This window comes from Babylonia areolata, chromosome 23 (assembly GCF_041734735.1).
Source record: "Babylonia areolata isolate BAREFJ2019XMU chromosome 23, ASM4173473v1, whole genome shotgun sequence".
In the NCBI taxonomy this organism is placed as follows: Eukaryota; Metazoa; Mollusca; class Gastropoda; order Neogastropoda; family Buccinidae; genus Babylonia; species Babylonia areolata.
The window spans coordinates 1461595-1479894 of record NC_134898.1 but is presented as its reverse complement, the minus strand read 5'-3'; the positions used below and the strand labels follow the sequence as shown (position 1 = coordinate 1479894).

Sequence of the window (18300 nt, the reverse complement as noted above, 5' to 3'; positions counted from 1 at the left end):
TTCTAGACATGGGGAGCTTGTTACCGAAAATCTCCATATCCTAATGTTTTATATTTAGATTATGGATATATATGACTTTACATATATTACACACACACACACACACACACACACACACACACACACACACACACACTTATATATATACATATACACACATGTTTATGTATAATATATATATATATGTGTGGGGGGGGGGGAGGTGTTCTGTCGAATTCATGGCAGGTTCCAGTTTAAGTTTGAATTAGTGTACTTGTATCGTGATACGTTTGAAAATAAAGCGCTGCTTGATTAATTTAAAACCAGACATACTGCCCCTTGGTAGATAAACCTGAAAACTGCAACAGACAACATATTCGTGGAATGTCACCGTGCCTCAAAACCAAGCGCACAATCAAATCTAAAGCTAACGAGATATACACTACGCTACAAGACGTCGTGCTGGACGGCTCCAAAAAAGCAAGGGCTTTGAAGAGAGTTGAAGATCCTTAGGGTGGATTGATAATTCGCGGGGCTTAGCTCCTTGAGGGTGGAGGGAAGGTGTTTCACTTGTCGTCTGGCTTTTTCACAGGTGTGACTGCCGGCCGTTTGACCCACTGATACACACGGCCAACTTCTCTGTCATCGGCAATACGGGGTGAGCTTCATGTTCTGTATGTATGTGTGTGTTGCTCGTTTGTCAATGACGTGTCAAAGTACCCGAGGTCTATCGTTTGGCTCTACTGGTTGAGAAATTGGCTGCGAAATGTGTAAGTAAGTAAGTAAGTATGTAAGTAAGTAAGTATGTATGTATGTATGAAAGTAAGTATGTAAATAAGTAAGTATGTATGTAAGTAAGTAAGTAAGTATGTATGTATGTATGTATGTAAGTATGTAAGTATGTAAGTAAGAATATTGAAGCAGATAGATAGATAGATAGATAGACAGCTAAACAATGTTCCCAAAGGAAAAAGAAACACTACACTGATGGTGACTGTTACGGTGACGATGAGGAAAACGACGATCGGTAATTCGTTATGAAGTAAACAAATGAAAAATAAGAAATAAATGTAAAATGAGATAACAATGAAAAGAAAGTAAGTGAATTAACATTCCTGCGTAGAAATAAAAATTAAATCATACTGACTTTGACAGTTATGAAGACGATGATAATGTTTATGACAGTGGTGGTAATAGTTGATGACTTTACAAAAATAATGTTTTGGTTTGATCTCAGAGTTAAAAAAAAAAAAAAAAATCAACTGCTTTACTTGCTCACCAGTGTGCTCAAGATTGAAATAACCTTTGACTCCTATTGGGGCATGGAGGATTTCAGAAAACAACATAATCAGTAACACAAGCAGGATTATCATAACGTTTGCTTCACTTAAGATAGCATAAGGGGTTAACATTCCTTCTACTGTATAAAGTATCTGATGCCACATTGCAAGTTTTAATGAATTCAGAAAGTCTGCGGAAAATCCGTTTGCTTGCAGAAAACAATTTACAAATCTATCCGGTAATAATCTTTTACGAATATTAGAAAAATTGGACACTCCCTTATAAAATTAAATTCATCACCAACGGTATTCATGTACCATCTTTTTTTTTTTTTTTTTTTTTTTTTTTTTTTTTTACAGTTAAGCGCCTTCTTCAAATGGGAACAGTGATTCGCGCACGCACACACGCACACGCACACACACACACACACACCCCGCTCCTCCCCCGTCCACACACACACACACACACACACACACACACACACACACACACACACACACACACAAGCCAAACAAACACAAATGGTTATTGTATAGAAAGTCAGGGGGGGGGGGGACCACCGACACCCCAAACAGGCAGGGATTAATTAATTAAAACAAACGTCAGGTCGCTGCTCCAACCTCCCTTTGGTCCCCTGATCCCCTGGGTAAGTCTGTTGTTCTTCACACACCGACCAGCACTGACTAGGTAAACGTCACCCTGAGAACCCAAACAACTCCCGCACTGACCTACTAGTAAAACACTTACACTCATAGCCACTCAGCCTTCAACACCATTGTCGAAAGTGGCTGTACGTGTAAGAACGAAACACTAGGAATGAAATGTTTTTCCATCGTGTGAAATTCTGTTACTGAAATGAAGAAGAAGATTCCACAGAGCAGATGAATATGATAATGATGATTATACCGATAAGGAGGAGGGGGGCGGGGGCGGGGGGGAGAGAGAGAAGAAACCGGAAAAAGAGAGAGAGAAGAAACCGGAAAAAGAGAGAGAGAAGAAACCGGAAAAAGAAAGTGGTTGTGACGAAAATGATATTATCATTATGATGATGGTGATGATGATAACTATTATCATCATGCTATTATACTCTCTCTCTCTCTCTCGCACGTTCGCTCGCTCGCTCTCACACACACAAACACACTCGCTCGCGTGCATTCATATATAACTTTCAGTTAGAACTCATTTTGAAAATGTAACAAAATTCCGTAGTGGTTGGCTTGATGTGTCGCAGCCCATGGATCCGGTGCAATCTTATCTCCCCCTGATCACATATCTCTGTCTCTCTGTCGGTCTCGGTCTCTATCTGTCTGTAGTTCTCTCTGTCTGTCTGTCTTTCTCTGTCTATGTGTCTCTCTGTGTGTTAGTTTAGCAAATATTTCGATATCACCTTGTTACATGTATGTGTGTGTGTGCGCGCGCGCGCGCGCGCGCGTGTGTGTGTGTTTCTGTGTGTCTGTGTCTTTGTGTGTGCGCGCGCATGTTTGTGTTAACGTGTGTGTGTATGTAAGACAGAGAGAGAGACAGAGAGAGAGAGAGAGAGAGAGAGAGAGAGAGAGAGAGAGAGAGAGTGTGTGTGTGTGTGTGTATGCGTATGCGTATGAAGGCTCTATGTTTTCCGTTTTAGTGTGCACGTTCTTGTTGTAAGATGTGTGGAAACCTGTGTTCATGTTAATGACAACGTGGGGGGGTGGGGGGGGGGGAGGGTTGAGGGTGGAGAGGGAGGGAGGATGTTCGTTTTGCGTGTTGATAAATCTGTGGAGCGGCAAAGGGGACCCGCGAATAGATCAGACTTCAGCCTGGTTCCGTTAATCCTTGTCAAATACAGGCCTGCTCTCACTCTATGTCTGTTCCCCTCTCTCTGTCTGTCTGTCTCTCTGTCTTTGTCTCTCCCCCCCACCCCACCCCTCACCCCCTCTCTCTCTTAATTTAATTGTGCTTTTTGTATTTTTTTTAACTTTTTTTCCTGCAGCTTTTGATAGCTTGTAAAAACCTGACCATAGCGTTGAGTCTATGGGCTGGTCAGGTATCTGTCGTTTTCTCCCACCTCACATAACTGTCATCATCTGTTTGTCTTAAGCAGATGTGGTTTGCATGTCTGACGCCTCCTTGAAAAACTGAAACTGCAATGATTTCTCTCTCTCGTTCTGTGTGTCTGTGTGTGTGTGTGTGTGTTTCTCCGTCTCTCTGTGTGTCTCTCCGTCTCTGTGTCTCTGTGTGTGTCTCTCCGTCTCTCTGTGTGTGTCTCTCCGTCTCTCTCTCCGTCTCTCTGTGTGTGTGTCCGTCTCTCTGTGTCTCTGTGTGTGTGTCCGTCTCTCTGTGTCTCTGTGTGTCTCTGTGTGTGTGTCCGTCTCTCCGTGTCTCTGTGTGTCTCTGTGTGTGTCTCTCTCCGTCTCTCCGTCTGTGTGTCTCTGTGTGTGTGTCCGTCTCTCCGTGTCTCTGTGTGTCTCTGTGTGTGTGTCCGTCTCTCCGTGTCTCTGTGTGTCTCTGTGTGTGTGTCCGTCTCTCCGTGTCTCTGTGTGTCTCTGTGTGTGTGTCCGTCTCTCCGTGTCTCTGTGTGTCTCTCTGTGTGTGTCTCTCCGTGTCTCTGTGTGTCTCTCTGTGTGTGTCTCTCCGTGTCTCTGTGTGTCTCTCTGTGTGTGTCTCTCCGTGTCTCTGTGTGTCTCTCTGTGTGTGTCTCTCTGTGTGTCTCTCTGTGTGTCTCTCTGTGTGTGTCTCTCTGTGTGTCTCTCCGTGTCTCTCTGTGTGTCTCTCTGTGTGTGTCTCTCTGTGTGTCTCTCCGTGTCTCTCTGTGTGTCTCTCCGTGTCTCTCTGTGTGTCTCTCCGTGTCTCTCTGTGTGTCTCTCCGTGTCTCTGTGTGTGTCTCTCTCCGTGTCTCTGTGTGTGTCTCTCTCCGTGTCTCTGTGTGTGTCTCTCCGTGTCTCTGTGTGTGTCTCTCCGTGCTGTGTCGTCTCGTGTCTCTGTGTGTCTTGTGTCTTGTGTGTGCCCGTTTTCTTGTGTGTGTATCTCCGGTACGGGTGTGTTCTCGTGGCTCTTGTTTCCGTGTTCTTGCCGTGTCTTGTGTGTGTTGGTAACTTGTGTTCTGTATGACACGTTTTGTGTGTGTTCGGGGGGTTGAGGTGTTTCGTTTCTGTTGTATCTTCGCAGGCCCGGTGATTCTCAGACTTCCGGTGTCCTTATCCGTCTATCCGGGTCTCTCACTCATTCGTTCCTCTCGTTGTCTGTCTCCGTCTCTTCTTGTCTCTCCCGTCCTCCATGTGTCTCCCCTCTCGTCTCTCCGTGTTAATTTGTTTTCGTGTTGTTCTTTTCCGTCACTCTGCTGAAACCGACCTAGCGTTCAGTCTTGTCTTCAGGTCTCTCTCCTCCTCTCACTTTCTGTCATCTCTGTTGTCTCTCGTTGTCTTCATGTCTCCTCCTTACTGACTCAATCGATTCTCTCTCCGTCTCTCTGTGTGTGTCTCTCCGTCTCTCCGTGTGTGTCTCTCCGTCTCTCCGTGTGTGTCTCTCCGTCTCTCCATGTGTCTCTCCGTCTCTCCATGTGTCTCTCCGTCTCTCCATGTGTCTCTCCGTCTCTCTGTGTGTGTCTCTCCGTCTCTCTATGTGTGTCTCTCCGTCTCTCCGTGTGTCTCTCCGTCTCTCTGTGTGTCTCTCCGTCTCTCTGTGTGTGTCTCTCCGTCTCTCCGTCTCTCTGTGTGTGTCTCTCCGTCTCTCTATGTGTCTCTCCGTCTCTCTGTCTCTCCGTGTGTGTCTCTCCGTCTCTCTGTGTGTGTCTCTCCGTCTCTCTATGTGTCTCTCCGTCTCTCTGTGTGTGTCTCTCCGTCTCTCTGTGTGTGTCTCTCCGTCTCTCTGTGTGTCTCTCCGTCTCTCTGTGTGTGTCTCTCCGTCTCTCCGTCTCTCTGTGTGTGTCTCTCCGTCTCTGTGTGTCTCTCCGTGTCTCTGTGTGTGTCTCTCCGTCTCTGTGTGTCTCTCCGTCTCTGTGTGTCTCTCCGTGTCTCCGTGTGTGTCTCTCCGTCTCTCCGTGTGTCTCTCCGTCTGTGTGTCTCTCCGTCTCTCCGTGTGTCTCTCCGTCTGTGTGTCTCTCCGTCTCTCCGTGTGTCTCTCCGTCTGTGTGTCTCTCTCCGTCTCTCCGTGTCTCTGTGTGTGTCTCTCCGTCTCTCCGTGTGTCTCTCCGTGTGTGTGTCTCTCCGTCTCTCTCCGTGTGTCTCTCTGTGTGTCTCTCTCCGTCTCTCCGTGTGTCTCTCTGTGTGTCTCTCTCCGTCTGTGTCTCTCCGTGTCTCTGTGTGTGTCTCTCCGTCTCTCCGTGTCTCTGTGTGTGTCTCTCCGTCTCTCCGTGTCTCTGTGTGTGTCTCTCCGTCTCTCCGTGTCTCTGTGTGTGTCTCTCCGTCTCTCCGTGTCTCTGTGTGTGTCTCTCCGTCTCTCTGTGTCTCTGTGTGTCTCTCCGTGTCTCTCTGTGTGTCTCTCTGTGTGTCTCTCTCCGTCTCTCTGTGTGTCTCTCTGTGTCTCTCTGTGTGTCTCTCTGTGTCTGTGTGTCTCTCTGTGTGTCTCTCCGTCTCTGTGTCTCTGTGTCTCCGTCTCTGTGTGTCTGTGTGTCTCTGTGTGTCTCTGTGTGTCTCTGTGTGTCTCTGTGTGTCTCTGTGTGTCTGTGTGTCTCTGTGTGTCTCTGTGTGTCTGTGTGTCTCTGTGTGTCTCTGTGTGTGTGTCTCTCCGTGTCTCTCTGTGTGTGTCTCTCCGTGTCTCTCTGTGTGTGTCTCTCCGTGTCTCTCTGTGTCTCTCCGTGTCTCTCTGTGTGTGTCTCTCCGTGTCTCTCTGTGTGTGTCTCTCCGTGTCTCTCTGTGTGTGTCTCTCCGTGTCTCTCTGTGTGTGTCTCTCCGTGTCTCTCTGTGTGTGTCTCTCCGTGTCTCTCTGTGTGTGTCTCTCCGTGTCTCTCTGTGTGTGTCTCTCCGTGTCTCTCTGTGTGTGTCTCTCCGTGTCTCTCTGTGTGTGTCTCTCCGTGTCTCTCTGTGTGTGTCTCTCCGTGTCTCTCTGTGTGTGTCTCTCCGTGTCTCTCTGTGTGTGTCTCTCCGTGTCTCTCTGTGTGTGTCTCTCCGTGTCTCTCTGTGTGTGTCTCTCCGTGTCTCTCTGTGTGTGTCTCTCCGTGTCTCTCTGTGTGTGTCTCTCCGTGTCTCTCTGTGTGTGTCTCTCCGTGTCTCTCTGTGTGTGTCTCTCCGTGTCTCTGTGTGTGTGTCTCTCCGTGTCTCTGTGTGTGTGTCTCTCTGTGTCTCTGTGTGTGTGTCTCTCTGTGTCTCTGTGTGTGTGTCTCTCTGTGTCTCTGTGTGTGTGTCTCTCCGTCTCTCTGTGTGTCTCTCCGTCTCTCTGTGTGTCTGTGTGTCTCTCCGTGTCTCTGTGTGTGTCTCTCCGTGTCTCTGTGTGTGTGTCTCTCTGTGTCTCTGTGTGTGTGTCTCTCCGTGTCTCTGTGTGTGTGTCTCTCTGTGTCTCTGTGTGTGTGTCTCTGTGTCTCTGTGTGTGTGTCTCTGTGTCTCTGTGTGTGTGTCTCTCCGTCTCTGTGTGTCTCTCCGTCTCTCTGTGTGTCTCTCCGTCTCTCTGTGTGTCTCTCCGTCTCTCTGTGTGTCTCTCCGTCTCTGTGTCTGTGTGTGTGTCTCTCCGTCTCTCTGTGTCTGTGTGTCTCTCCGTCTCTCTGTGTCTGTGTGTCTCTCCGTCTCTCTGTGTCTGTGTGTCTCTCCGTCTCTCTGTGTCTGTGTGTCTCTCCGTCTCTCCGTGTCTCTGTGTGTCTCTCCGTCTCTCTGTCTCTCTCTGTGTCTGTGTGTCTCTCCGTCTCTCTGTGTCTCTCCGTCTCTGTGTCTCTCCGTCTCTCTGTGTCTGTGTGTGTCTCTCCGTCTGTGTCTCTGTGTGTGTGTCCGTCTCTCTGTGTCTCTGTGTGTCCGTCTCTGTGTGTCTCTGTGTGTCCGTCTCTGTGTGTCTCTGTGTGTGTGTGTCCGTCTCTGTGTGTCTCTGTGTGTGTGTCTCTCCGTCTCTGTGTGTGTGTCTCTCCGTCTCTCTGTGTCTCTGTGTGTGTCTCCGTCTCTCTGTCTCTGTGTGTGTCTCTCCGTCTCTCTGTCTCTGTGTGTATGTCTCGGTCTCTCTGTGTCTGTGTGTGTGTCTCTCCGTCTCTCTGTCTCTCTCGTGATACCGTTGATACCGTTGTCACACTGATCAAACACCTGTATCAGACAACCGGGGTGTCTTCGTCTGTTTGTCATTGCAACTTTGAGGTGACTGGAAAGACTCGATCCCTGGACCCCACGCTGAGCGCTGAGCTTAACCACGGCCTGTACTGAACGCGCCTTTCCTGCCACAGAGGGCAGGGCACGGGGCACAGAGCCAGAGTCTGGTGAAGAAGGAATCTGAGATTAAACAGTCCTTGGGGAGGTGTGCCGACATGTCAGCAGCGGGCGGAGAGGGGAGCTTTCCTATCGACCTGCCCCCTTGAACAGCACGTTCTTTTCGTTCAACAGCAAAGATATTACAATCCAGACAGCTCAACAAAGCCACGGATTCACCTTGCGACACTGATCTATGTTGACACAGGGGGAAGGTGGCAGAATGGTCAGGATGCTCAGCTGCCAATACAGAGAGCCCGTGAGGGTCTGGGTTCGAATCCCGCTCTCGCCCTTTCTCCCAAGTTTGACTGGAAAATCAAAACTGAGCGTATAGTCTTTCGGATGAGACGATAAACCGGGGTTCCGTGTCCAGAGCGCACTTAGCGCACTGAAAAAGAACCCATGGCAACAAAAGTGTTGTCCTCTGGCAAAAAGTATGTAAAACGAAATCCACTCTAACAGGTAAACAAATATATAAGCATGCACTCAAGGCCTGACAAGCGCGTTGGGTTATGCTGCTGACAGGCATCTGTACAGTCAGTTCAATATAACCCCTGGGTACAGTCAGTTCAATATAACCCCTGGGGTACAGACAGTTCAATATAACCCCTGGGTACAGTCAGTTCAATATAACCCCTGGGTACAGACAGTTCAATATAACCCCTGGGTACAGTCAGTTCAATATAACCCCTGGGTACAGTCAGTTCAATATAACCCCTGGGTACAGTCAGTTCAATATAACCCCTGGGTACAGACAGTTCAATATAACCCCTGGGTACAGTCAGTTCAATATAACCCCTGGGTACAGACAGTTCAATATAACCCCTGGGTACAGTCAGTTCAATATAACCCCTGGGTACAGACAGTTCAATGTAACCCCTGGGTACAGTCAGTTCAATATAACCCCTGGGTACAGACAGTTCAATATAACCCCTGGGTACAGTCAGTTCAATGTAACCCCTGGGTACAGACAGTTCAATATAACCCCTGGGTACAGACACTTCAATGTAACCCCTGGGTACAGACAGTTCAATATAACCCCTGGGTACAGTCAGTTCAATATAACCCCTGGGTACAGACAGTTCAATATAACCCCTGGGTACAGTCAGTTCAATATAACCCCAGGGTACAGTCAGTTCAATATAACCCCTGGGTACAGACAGTTCAATATAACCCCTGGGTACAGACAGTTCAATATAACCCCTGGGTACAGTCAGTTCAATATAACCCCTGGGTACAGACAGTTCAATATAACCCCTGGGTACAGACAGTTCAGTATAACCCCTGGGTACAGACAGTTCAATATAACCCCGGGGTACAGACAGTTCAATATAACCCCAGGGTACAGTCAGTTCAATATAACCCCTGGGTACAGTCAGTTCAATATAACCCCTGGGTACAGTCAGTTCAATATAACCCCTGGGTACAGTCAGTTCAATATAACCCCTGGGTACAGACAGTTCAATATAACCCCTGGGTACAGTCAGTTCAATATAACCTCTGGGTAAAATCAGTTCAATATAACCCCGTGCAGTCGTCTATGAAATCTGGCACCGAGACAGGGTGATAATGTCAGCCAGAGCCGAGATACAGCTGGGACAGAATGAACGAACGAACGAACAGACCAACCAACCAAAAAACGGACGGACGAATAAACGACCCAGCTGACGAGTGAACGCGTAAACGGACGAACTGACGGAATTTGGTTTGCTGGGTAAAAAAAGAATGAGTGGATTACAGCATTCCTGTTTGTTGGTCGGTTTGTTTAATCACGCATTTATCTAAAGAGAGGAAAAAAAAATCAAAATTCAGCGAAAGGAAACAAAAAATATTGTTACAGTATATTCTTTTTTCTGAAATGTAAGGATAAATATGGGATTTTGTGTCAGCGAAATAAAGCCAAAACGCACCGCCAAAATAAAAGTGTTCATTCAGACAAAATAAAAATATGTATGTGTACACATTTATCTATCTTCACAAAAAAACAAGACGTTTACGAAAGAAAGTTACGAAAGTGTGTGTGGGACAGAGAGAGAGAGAGAGAGAGAGAGAGAGAGAGAGAGAGAGAGACTCAAACGCAGATGGTTTAGAGAGAGAGAGAGAGAGACAGACAGACAGACAGAGACAGAGACAGACATACAAACAAAATGAGTTGTCCTCTCTCACAACACGTAAGTCTAAATCAGCTCAGATCCCGTCGTTTCAATCCCCCTTCCCCCTCATCCCCACCCCTACCCTCCTTCTCCCCGAGCACCTGTTCAAGGGCGCGCGTGCTGTCCTCAGCGGTGTAACGTTCTGCATTTACCTCCCCCCAGTAGGACTTACCCCCGGGATGTTTTGTGGGCCGTGTTCCCCGTCGTCATTTTAACTTATCGGCTGATGTAGAACTGAACCCACATTGATTAGTCTGTGTATCTGTCTGTCTGTCTCTCTTGATACATATATATTATATATATGTGTGTGTGTGTGTGTGTGTGTGTGTGTGTGTGTGTGTAGATATATACATATATATGTGTGTGTGTGTGTGTGTGTGTGTGTGTGTGTGTGTGTGTGTAGAGAGAGAGAGAGAGAGAGAGAGAGAGAGAGAGCATATGTCTGGTATGTGAGAGATGATAACAGAGGTGTTGTGTGCAGCAAGCACTTCAACCCGGGCGACGTAAAAGAACCCACATATGTTATGAGATGATATTACAAAAACGTATCCCCCAACCCCCCCTGAACTCTCCCTACAAGCACATGCACAAGGCGCCGTCCATGATATATTTCAGATTTTTCCCAGGGGGGTACAAATATGTGTGGGGGGAATGAAGCCTTTCTGAACTTATTTTCAGCCAAGAAAAGCAAATGCACAATGGATGTTTACAGCTCCGAGCACCAAGTGGAACGACACTGCTCCCCAAGTGCGGGTTTTTATTATCCCGCCACACAGAGAGATGCCATTGATCAGTGAAGTGGACCCTTTCAGGACAGATCTTAAGGGAAGAATGGCACAAAGACTGCAGGCTTTGCTCCCTCTACCTGCCAGCTGTGCAGCATGTTACAAGATGTGTTCAGACGTAGACATTTTGTTGAAAGTTCGGCAGCTCTTCAAATTCTCTTTTCTGTTCACACGTCTCTCTGTGTCTGTCTCTGTCTGTCCCTCTGTCTCTGTCCTCTCTCTGTGTTCCCCACCCCCCACCCCCACGACCCTACCCCCTCCACCCCTATATCTCACACAAATAAACAGCTCTGTGAAGTTCTGTTAGTGGATTTCCGAAACGCTTTTGATTCCCTGATAACGAAATTCTTTAAGACTGGCAATTCATGAACCATCTTCTATTGCAGTAAAATCGTTCTGTCTTCCTTTCTTCAACAGACAACAAAATTAATAATGAATTCAAATACATGTTTTATGTCAAGTAGCTCCCCAAACCTGTACCCTTAGCCCACACAGCCAAACAATATTTGTGTTCCACAGGGTTCGGTAAATGATCCTTTGTTGTTTGCACTAAGCATGAATTATCTACATATCTCTCAAAAATACAGTTTGATTTTTTTTTTTTTAACTGACGGTACTACTGTTCGATGCAAATGATTCTATGTTCAGCAGCTTTGTCGTGCCATGCACAGAAACATTAGACGTATGGTGAAATGAATAGCTGTCACAATGATTTAAATATTTCTTTTAATAATAATAATAATGGATACTTATATAGCACACTAACCAGAAATCTGCTCTAGGTGCTTTACAAAAACGCTTTTGTTAACATAAAACATATCTATGTTACATACACACACCAAAATGTGACTACACACAACACACGCGCGCGCGCACGCGCACACACACACGCAGACGCGCACACGCACGCGCGCACGCGCGCACGCGCGCACGCACGCACGTACACGCACGTACACACACACACACACACACACACACGCTGCATACATACATTTTAACATGTGTATCTAACAGCTACCCAAACACATACGCACACATAGGCAGGCATTTTAAAGAAATTTTTTTTTTTTTTTTTTTAAACACAGACACCTGAATTCAAGATAGTTACTATGCGGTATAAACGTTGAAGCGTTATTAAAATATGCGATTCTTTTATATCTGATAAAATTACTAACCAGCCAACCAACCACTAACTAACTGACGAGCGAACAAACTAACCAACCAACCAACCAATCAAGGCCTGACAAAGCGCGTTGGGTTATGCTGCTGGTCAGGCATCTGCTTAGCAGATGTGGTGTAGCGTATATAGATTTATCCGAACGCAGTGACGCCTCTGTGAGTAACTCAACTGAACGAACGAACGAACGAACGGACTGACAGATTCACTCACTGACTCACTGACTAATTGTGCAAAGAAGAGCTGTTTGGTGTACCTTGCTTTTGTTTGCTTGACAGACGTAAAATCGCGCGAGGGCACACACACACGCACACACACACACACACGCGCGCGCACACACACACACACACACACACACACACACAGAGAGAGAGAGAGAGAGAGAGAGAGAGAGAGAGAGAGAGAGAGTAGCAACTCCGTTTCCAGGTGTCAGTTTGACAGTCCGGTGTGACCCCCAGAATAATGAGAGAGTTAAAAAAAAACTTTTTTGTTTGTGTATTTTCAATATCAGGCAGCATGGAAACAGGCACACACATACCTGCATTCCAAATGGATGAAGAGAATGATCCAGTTGATTGGATTTGTCATGATTCGCCGGTTGGGCAGGGTTCTCTCACCACGTCAGCACCAGTTTTTGTCAAGGCTTTATTCAGGACAAGACGGGGAACATATCGGGACTTGGGTAAAGGGAACAGGAGAGCGGGGGGTAAAAGGGCAAGGGACTGTCCTCGTGAAAGGAGGGAAATAGATAAATAAATGATGATTACCCTGTGGACAAAACAACAAAGTCCTCGTAAGCAAGCGTACAGTAATGTCTATCTACGTTCATTCACTCCAAACATCACTTTACCAAATATTTCACACGAATCTACAATTGTTACAAACGTGTGATAAGACTAAACTATCCCATTAATTGAAATGAGCAATTGCTTCCCGATTCGAAATTGTCTAATTTCTTAAAGATATTTATATAAATCCTAGAAACTTCAAAACGTAAGTTGAGGTTACATATCAATTAAGATTAACTCGGTTATTCGAAATAATTGCAAATCCGTTCAAATGCATTACATCTGAACTCAAAGTAAACTGATAGAATAATATCAATAAGGAAATACAAATAGCATTTACATTTTGGTATCAATTTCTCAATGCTAGAAATGCTTACTGTAAAGTATGATATATTTCACTCACCCTATCAGGTTGACAGAGGCCCGCACACACACTGCTGTTGCCTGGTCTCTTTTAAAGCTAACTGAGAACTGATGATATTGGTTCTACAAGGAAAGAGTAGGAGAACTCACTTCGTAAAAAACATATCAAGATGCAGCACATCCACCCTACATGAATATTATTTTGCACGTGAAGTTGATGCTAAAGCTAGCACGGGTCATAAACGTGCTCTCTCTCTCTCTCATGAATGCTTTCAACTGGTTGTTTGTGAGCGGTGGTGTGTGTGTGTGTGTGTGTGTGTGTGTGTGTGTGTGTGTGTGTGTGTGTGTGTGTGTGTGTGTGAGAGAGAGAGAGAGAGAGAGAGAGAGAGATCAAAATCAACAATACAACAGTCTGGTGCGATGTTCCAATAATATGGTGTGTGTGTGTGTGTGTGTGTGTGTGTGTGTGTGTGTGTGTGTGTGTGTGTGTGTGTGAGAGAGAGAGAGAGGGAGAGAGAGAGAGAGAGAGAGAGAGAGAGAGAGAGAGAGAGATCGAGAGATCAAAATCAACAATACAACATTCTGGTCCGATGTTCCAATAATATGGTGTGTGTGTGTGTGTGTGTGTGTGTGTGTGTGTGTGTGTGTGTGTGTGTGTGTGTACGTGTGTGTGTGTGTGTGCGTGTGTGTGTGTGTGTGTGTGTGAGAGAGAGAGAGAGAGAGAGATCAAAATCAACAATACAACAGTCTGGTCCGATGTTCCAATAATATGGTGTGTGTGTGTGTGTGTGTGTGTGTGTGTGTGTGTGTGTGTGTGTGTGTGTGTGTGTGTGTGAGATCAAAATCAACAATACAACAGTCTGGTCCGATGTTCCAATAATATGTTGTGTGTGTGTGTGTGTGTGTGTGTGTGTGTGTGTGTGTGTGTGTGTGAGATCAAAATCAACAATACAACAGTCTGGTCCGATGTTCCAATAATATGTTGTGTGTGTGTGTGTGTGTGTGTGTGTGTGTGAGAGAGAGAGAGAGAGAGAGAGAGAGAGAGAGAGAGAGAGAGAGAGAGATCAAAATCAACAATACAACAGTCTGGTCCGATGTTCCAATAATATGTTGTGTGTGTGTGTGTGTGTGTGTGTGTGTGTGTGTGTGTGCGTGTGTGTGTGTGAGAGAGAGAGAGAGAGATCAAAATCAACAATACAACAGTCTGGTCCGATGTTCCAATAATATGTTGTGTGTGTGTGTGTGTGTGTGTGTGTGTGTGTGTGTGTGTGTGTGTGTGTGTGTGTGCGTGCGTGAGATCAAAACCAACAATACAACAGTCTGGTGCGATGTTCCAATAATATGTTGTGTGTGTGTGTGTGTGTGTGTGTGTGTGTGTGTGTGTGTGAGAGAGAGAGAGAGAGAGAGATCAAAACCAACAATACAACAGTCTGGTCCGATGATCCAATAATATGTTGTGTGTGTGTGTGTGTGTGTGTGTGTGTGTGTGTGTGTGTGTGTGCGTGAGATCAAAACCAACAATACAACAGTCTGGTGCGATGTTCCAATAATATGTTCTGTCTTGTGAGCTGAAGACCGGCTTCTGTCTACATTGTCCACATGTACCCAAAGCCATCGTTCGCAGTTAGACTTTCCTGTTCGCATTTGCCCCCAGCCACCCCAGCTATTTCAAACGTTGAAAAAACGTTGAAGAGAATGAGTGGACGATCTGTTTGGTGCAACCAATCGGAGAAAGCCTTCAAAAACAGAAGGGCTACGTTTGACGGTTGTACGACCTGTTACCTGTACAATACACACGTTGAACTGGTTGCTTCGACTGGAACGTTCACCTTTAGACCTGGCCTGTTCTTGACTGGTTGAATGGTCAAGGTCCCACCTCCTTGTGTCACTACAGGGACAGTGAACTCATATTCACTGTGTCCAGGGCTCGGCACAGGAAGGCGGGGCCCAGTTCTCTCCTTCCGTTGCTTCTAATCTTCCCCGACTGACCGAAGTCAGGTACCCACCGAAGTCAGGTACCCATTAACACCCGGGTGGGGTGAGGTCAACTGAAGTCAGGTACCCATTAACACCTGGGTGGGGTGAGGTCAACCGAAGTCAGGTACCCATTAACACCTGGGTGGGGTGAGGTCAATCGAAGTCAGGTACCCATTAACACCTGGGTGGGGTGAGGTCAACCGAAGTCAGGTACCCATTAACACCCGGGTGGGGTGAGGTCAACTGAAGTCAGGTACCCATTAACACCCGGGTGGGGTGAGGTCAACTGAAGTCAGGTACCCATTAACACCTGGGTGGGGTGAGGTCAATCGAAGTCAGGTACCCATTAACACCCGGGTGGGGTGAGGTCAACTGAAGTCAGGTACCCATTAACACCCGGGTGGGGTGAGGTCAACTGAAGTCAGGTACCCATTAACACCTGAGTGGGGTGAGGTCAACCGAAGTCAGGTACCCATTAACACCTGGGTGGGGTGAGGTCAATCGAAGTCAGGTACCCATTAACACCTGGGTGGGGTGAGGTCAATCGGAGTCAGGTACCCATTAACACCTGGGTGGGGTGAGGTCAACCGAAGTCAGGTACCCATTAACACCTGGGTGGGGTGAGGTCAACCGAAGTCAGGTACCCATTAACACCTGGGTGGGGTGAGGTCAACCGAAGTCAGGTACCCATTAACACCTGGGTGGGGTGAGGTCAATCGGAGTCAGGTACCCATTAACACCTGGGTGGGGTGAGGTCAACTGAAGTCAGGTACCCATTAACACCTGGGTGGGGTGAGGTCAATCAGAGTCAGGTACCCATTAACACCTGGGTGGGGTGAGGTCAATCGGAGTCAATGACAACACCATGCTGAAACGGGGCTTCGAACCCTGGTCAGTGGTGAACTGTGGATCAGAAAGACACTGCACACATCTTCCCATTTGTCTTTCTTTCTTTACCAGTCTCTTCCTCCTTTATTTGCCTCTCGCTTCCCATGAATGAAAAAAAACAAAAAAACACCCCCCTTCCCCCCCCCCCCCAAAAAAAAAAAAAAAAAAAAAAAAAAAACGCAAAAAAAGAAAAAAAACGAAGATATACATATTCCATGTATCTTTTTCTGCCTCGTTTCAGATCCTGACCAGAAGACAGCAGTATCAAGACATCTGTGGAGATCGCCGGGAACAGGAGTACCGATTTACGGCGCAGAACGTCCAGTCAGAACCAGTGTTCCAGAAAGACTGACACCCCCATCGACCCCCACCCACACCCCCACAGACTGACACCCCCATCGACCCACACCCCCACCCACACAGACTGACACCCCCATCGACCCCCACCCACACCCACACAGACTGACACCCCCATCGACCCCCACCCCCACCCCGACAGACTAACACCCCATCGACCCCCACCCCCACAGACTGACACCCCATCGACCCCCACCCCCACCCCCACAGACTGACACCCCCATCGACCCACACCCACACCCACACCCCCACAGACTGACACCCCATCGACCCCCACCCACCCCCACAGACTGACACCCCATCGACCCCCACCCACCCCCACAGACTGACACCCCCATCGACCCCAACCCCCACCCACAGACTGACACCCCATCGACCCCAACCCACATCCACACCCACAGACTGACACCCCATCGACCCCCGCCCCCACAGACTGACACCCCATCGACCCCCACCCACACCCCCACCCCCACAGACTGACACCCCATCGACCCCCACCCACACCCCCACCCCCACAGACTGACACCCCATCGACCCCCACCCACACCCCCACCCCCACAGACTGACACCCCATCGACCCCCGCCCCCACAGACTGACACCCCATCGACCCCCACCCCCACAGACTGACACCCCATCGACCCCCACCCACGCCCACAGACTGACACCCCATCGACCCCCGCCCCCACAGACTGACACCCCATCGACCCCCACCCCCACAGACTGACACCCCATCGACCCCCACCCCCACAGACTGACACCCCATCGACCCCCGCCCCCACAGACTGACACCCCATCGACCCCCACCCCCACAGACTGACACCCCATCGACCCACACCCCCACAGACTGACACCCCATCGACCCCCGCCCCTACCCTCCACCACCTGTCCACCAAGCTTTTACAGTTTGAAGTGACCGCTGACCGCTGGACACAGCAGTGGACACCACGGGTTGTTGACGCGCTTGGTCATCTCTTGGATGTCCGGCACCAAACTGTCACGTGGTGAACAGCTGTCAACGGTTCCCCGAGTAACCGTCCTTCCTCGGGGCTGTAGCCAGGACTGTGCTGTCTTGATCGTGACTCACCACGCGCCAGACTCTGATGACCGTGTCCATGACACGGCGCCTCGGCAGTGTGCAGCACACCCTGGGGTGTGGTGAATGCCCACGTTCAGGACAGCGAAGTGTGTCCTGCTGTTTTCTTTTCCGTCGCTTTGTGAAGCACGTGCAACGAGTAACCACTGGAGACAGCTTCACTAATCAGACAGAGAAGGAACAGAGGAAGAATCCAACTCAAGGACTGGACAGGCTGTGTGAGCCAGCCTTATCTAAGAGTTCACGGACACAATTTACATAGAACTGGACAGGCTATGTGAGCCAGCCTGATCTTAGAGTTCACAAAGACAATTTAGATAGACAGGCTATGTGAGCCAGCCTGATCTAAGAGTTCACGGACACAATTTAGACAGAATTGGACAGGCTATTTGAGCCAGCCTTATCTAAGAGTTCACGAAGACAATTTAGATAAACAGGCTGTGTGAGCAAGCCTGATCTTAGAGTTCACAAAGACAATTTAGATAGACAGGCTATGTGAGCCAGCCTGATCTTAGAGTTCACAAAGACAATTTAGATAGACAGGCTATGTGAGCCAGCCTGATCTAAGAGTTCACGGACACAATTTAGACAGAATTGGACAGGCTATTTGAGCCAGCCTTATCTAAGAGTTCACGGACACAATTTAGACAGAATTGGACAGGCTATGTAAGCCAGCCTTATCTCAGAACAATGGAGAGAGTGTAATAGAAACCGAGCAGGCTCGATAAGTCAGCCTCACTAAGAACCAGTACGACAGTATAATCAGACAGGAGAGGGAGAGAGAGGAGGGAGAATCCACCACCCCGGGCAGATGTGAAGCCAGTCCAGCCCCAGCACCCAGACCCCAGACCCAGCAGCATGCCCCCCTCTCGCGGAGTGGCGGCCGTGGCGGCGCAGGGCAAGAAGACGCTGAGTGACAGCGAGGTGCTGGCCTACTCCAAGAACCGCTTCGTGGAGCACAACCTGCGCCAGACAGTGCAGCAGCTCCGGCAACACGTGCAGCTGTGCCAGGACCGGCACCAGAAGGAGGTGGTCCGCTGGAGACACTTCATGCGTCAGAGCTCCAGGACCTCGGGGGAGTGGGCCGCCTTCCTCCACATCCACC

At 48.2% G+C, this 18300-nt stretch overlaps 1 protein-coding gene and 1 long non-coding RNA gene across 3 annotated transcripts in view; one reads left to right on the top strand and one right to left on the bottom strand.

The window, feature by feature from the left end:
- Window positions 1–12363, bottom strand: part of LOC143297871 (tubby-related protein 3-like) — a 144285-nt gene extending 131922 nt beyond the window's left edge. Inside the window, exon 1 of the mRNA XM_076610399.1 lies at window positions 12267–12363. The gene's annotated coding sequence lies outside the window, so the exon portion shown is untranslated. The remainder of the gene's footprint in view (window positions 1–12266) is intronic.
- Window positions 1–16129, top strand: part of LOC143297873 (uncharacterized) — a 20482-nt gene extending 4353 nt beyond the window's left edge. Inside the window, exons 2-3 of one of the 2 annotated variants that reach the window (XR_013057320.1) lie at window positions 572–637; window positions 15986–16129. This is a non-coding gene — a long non-coding RNA (uncharacterized LOC143297873). The remainder of the gene's footprint in view (window positions 1–571; window positions 638–15985) is intronic. The other variant, XR_013057319.1, reaches the window with a different exon arrangement.
- The last annotated feature ends 2171 nt before the right edge of the window (window positions 16130–18300 follow it).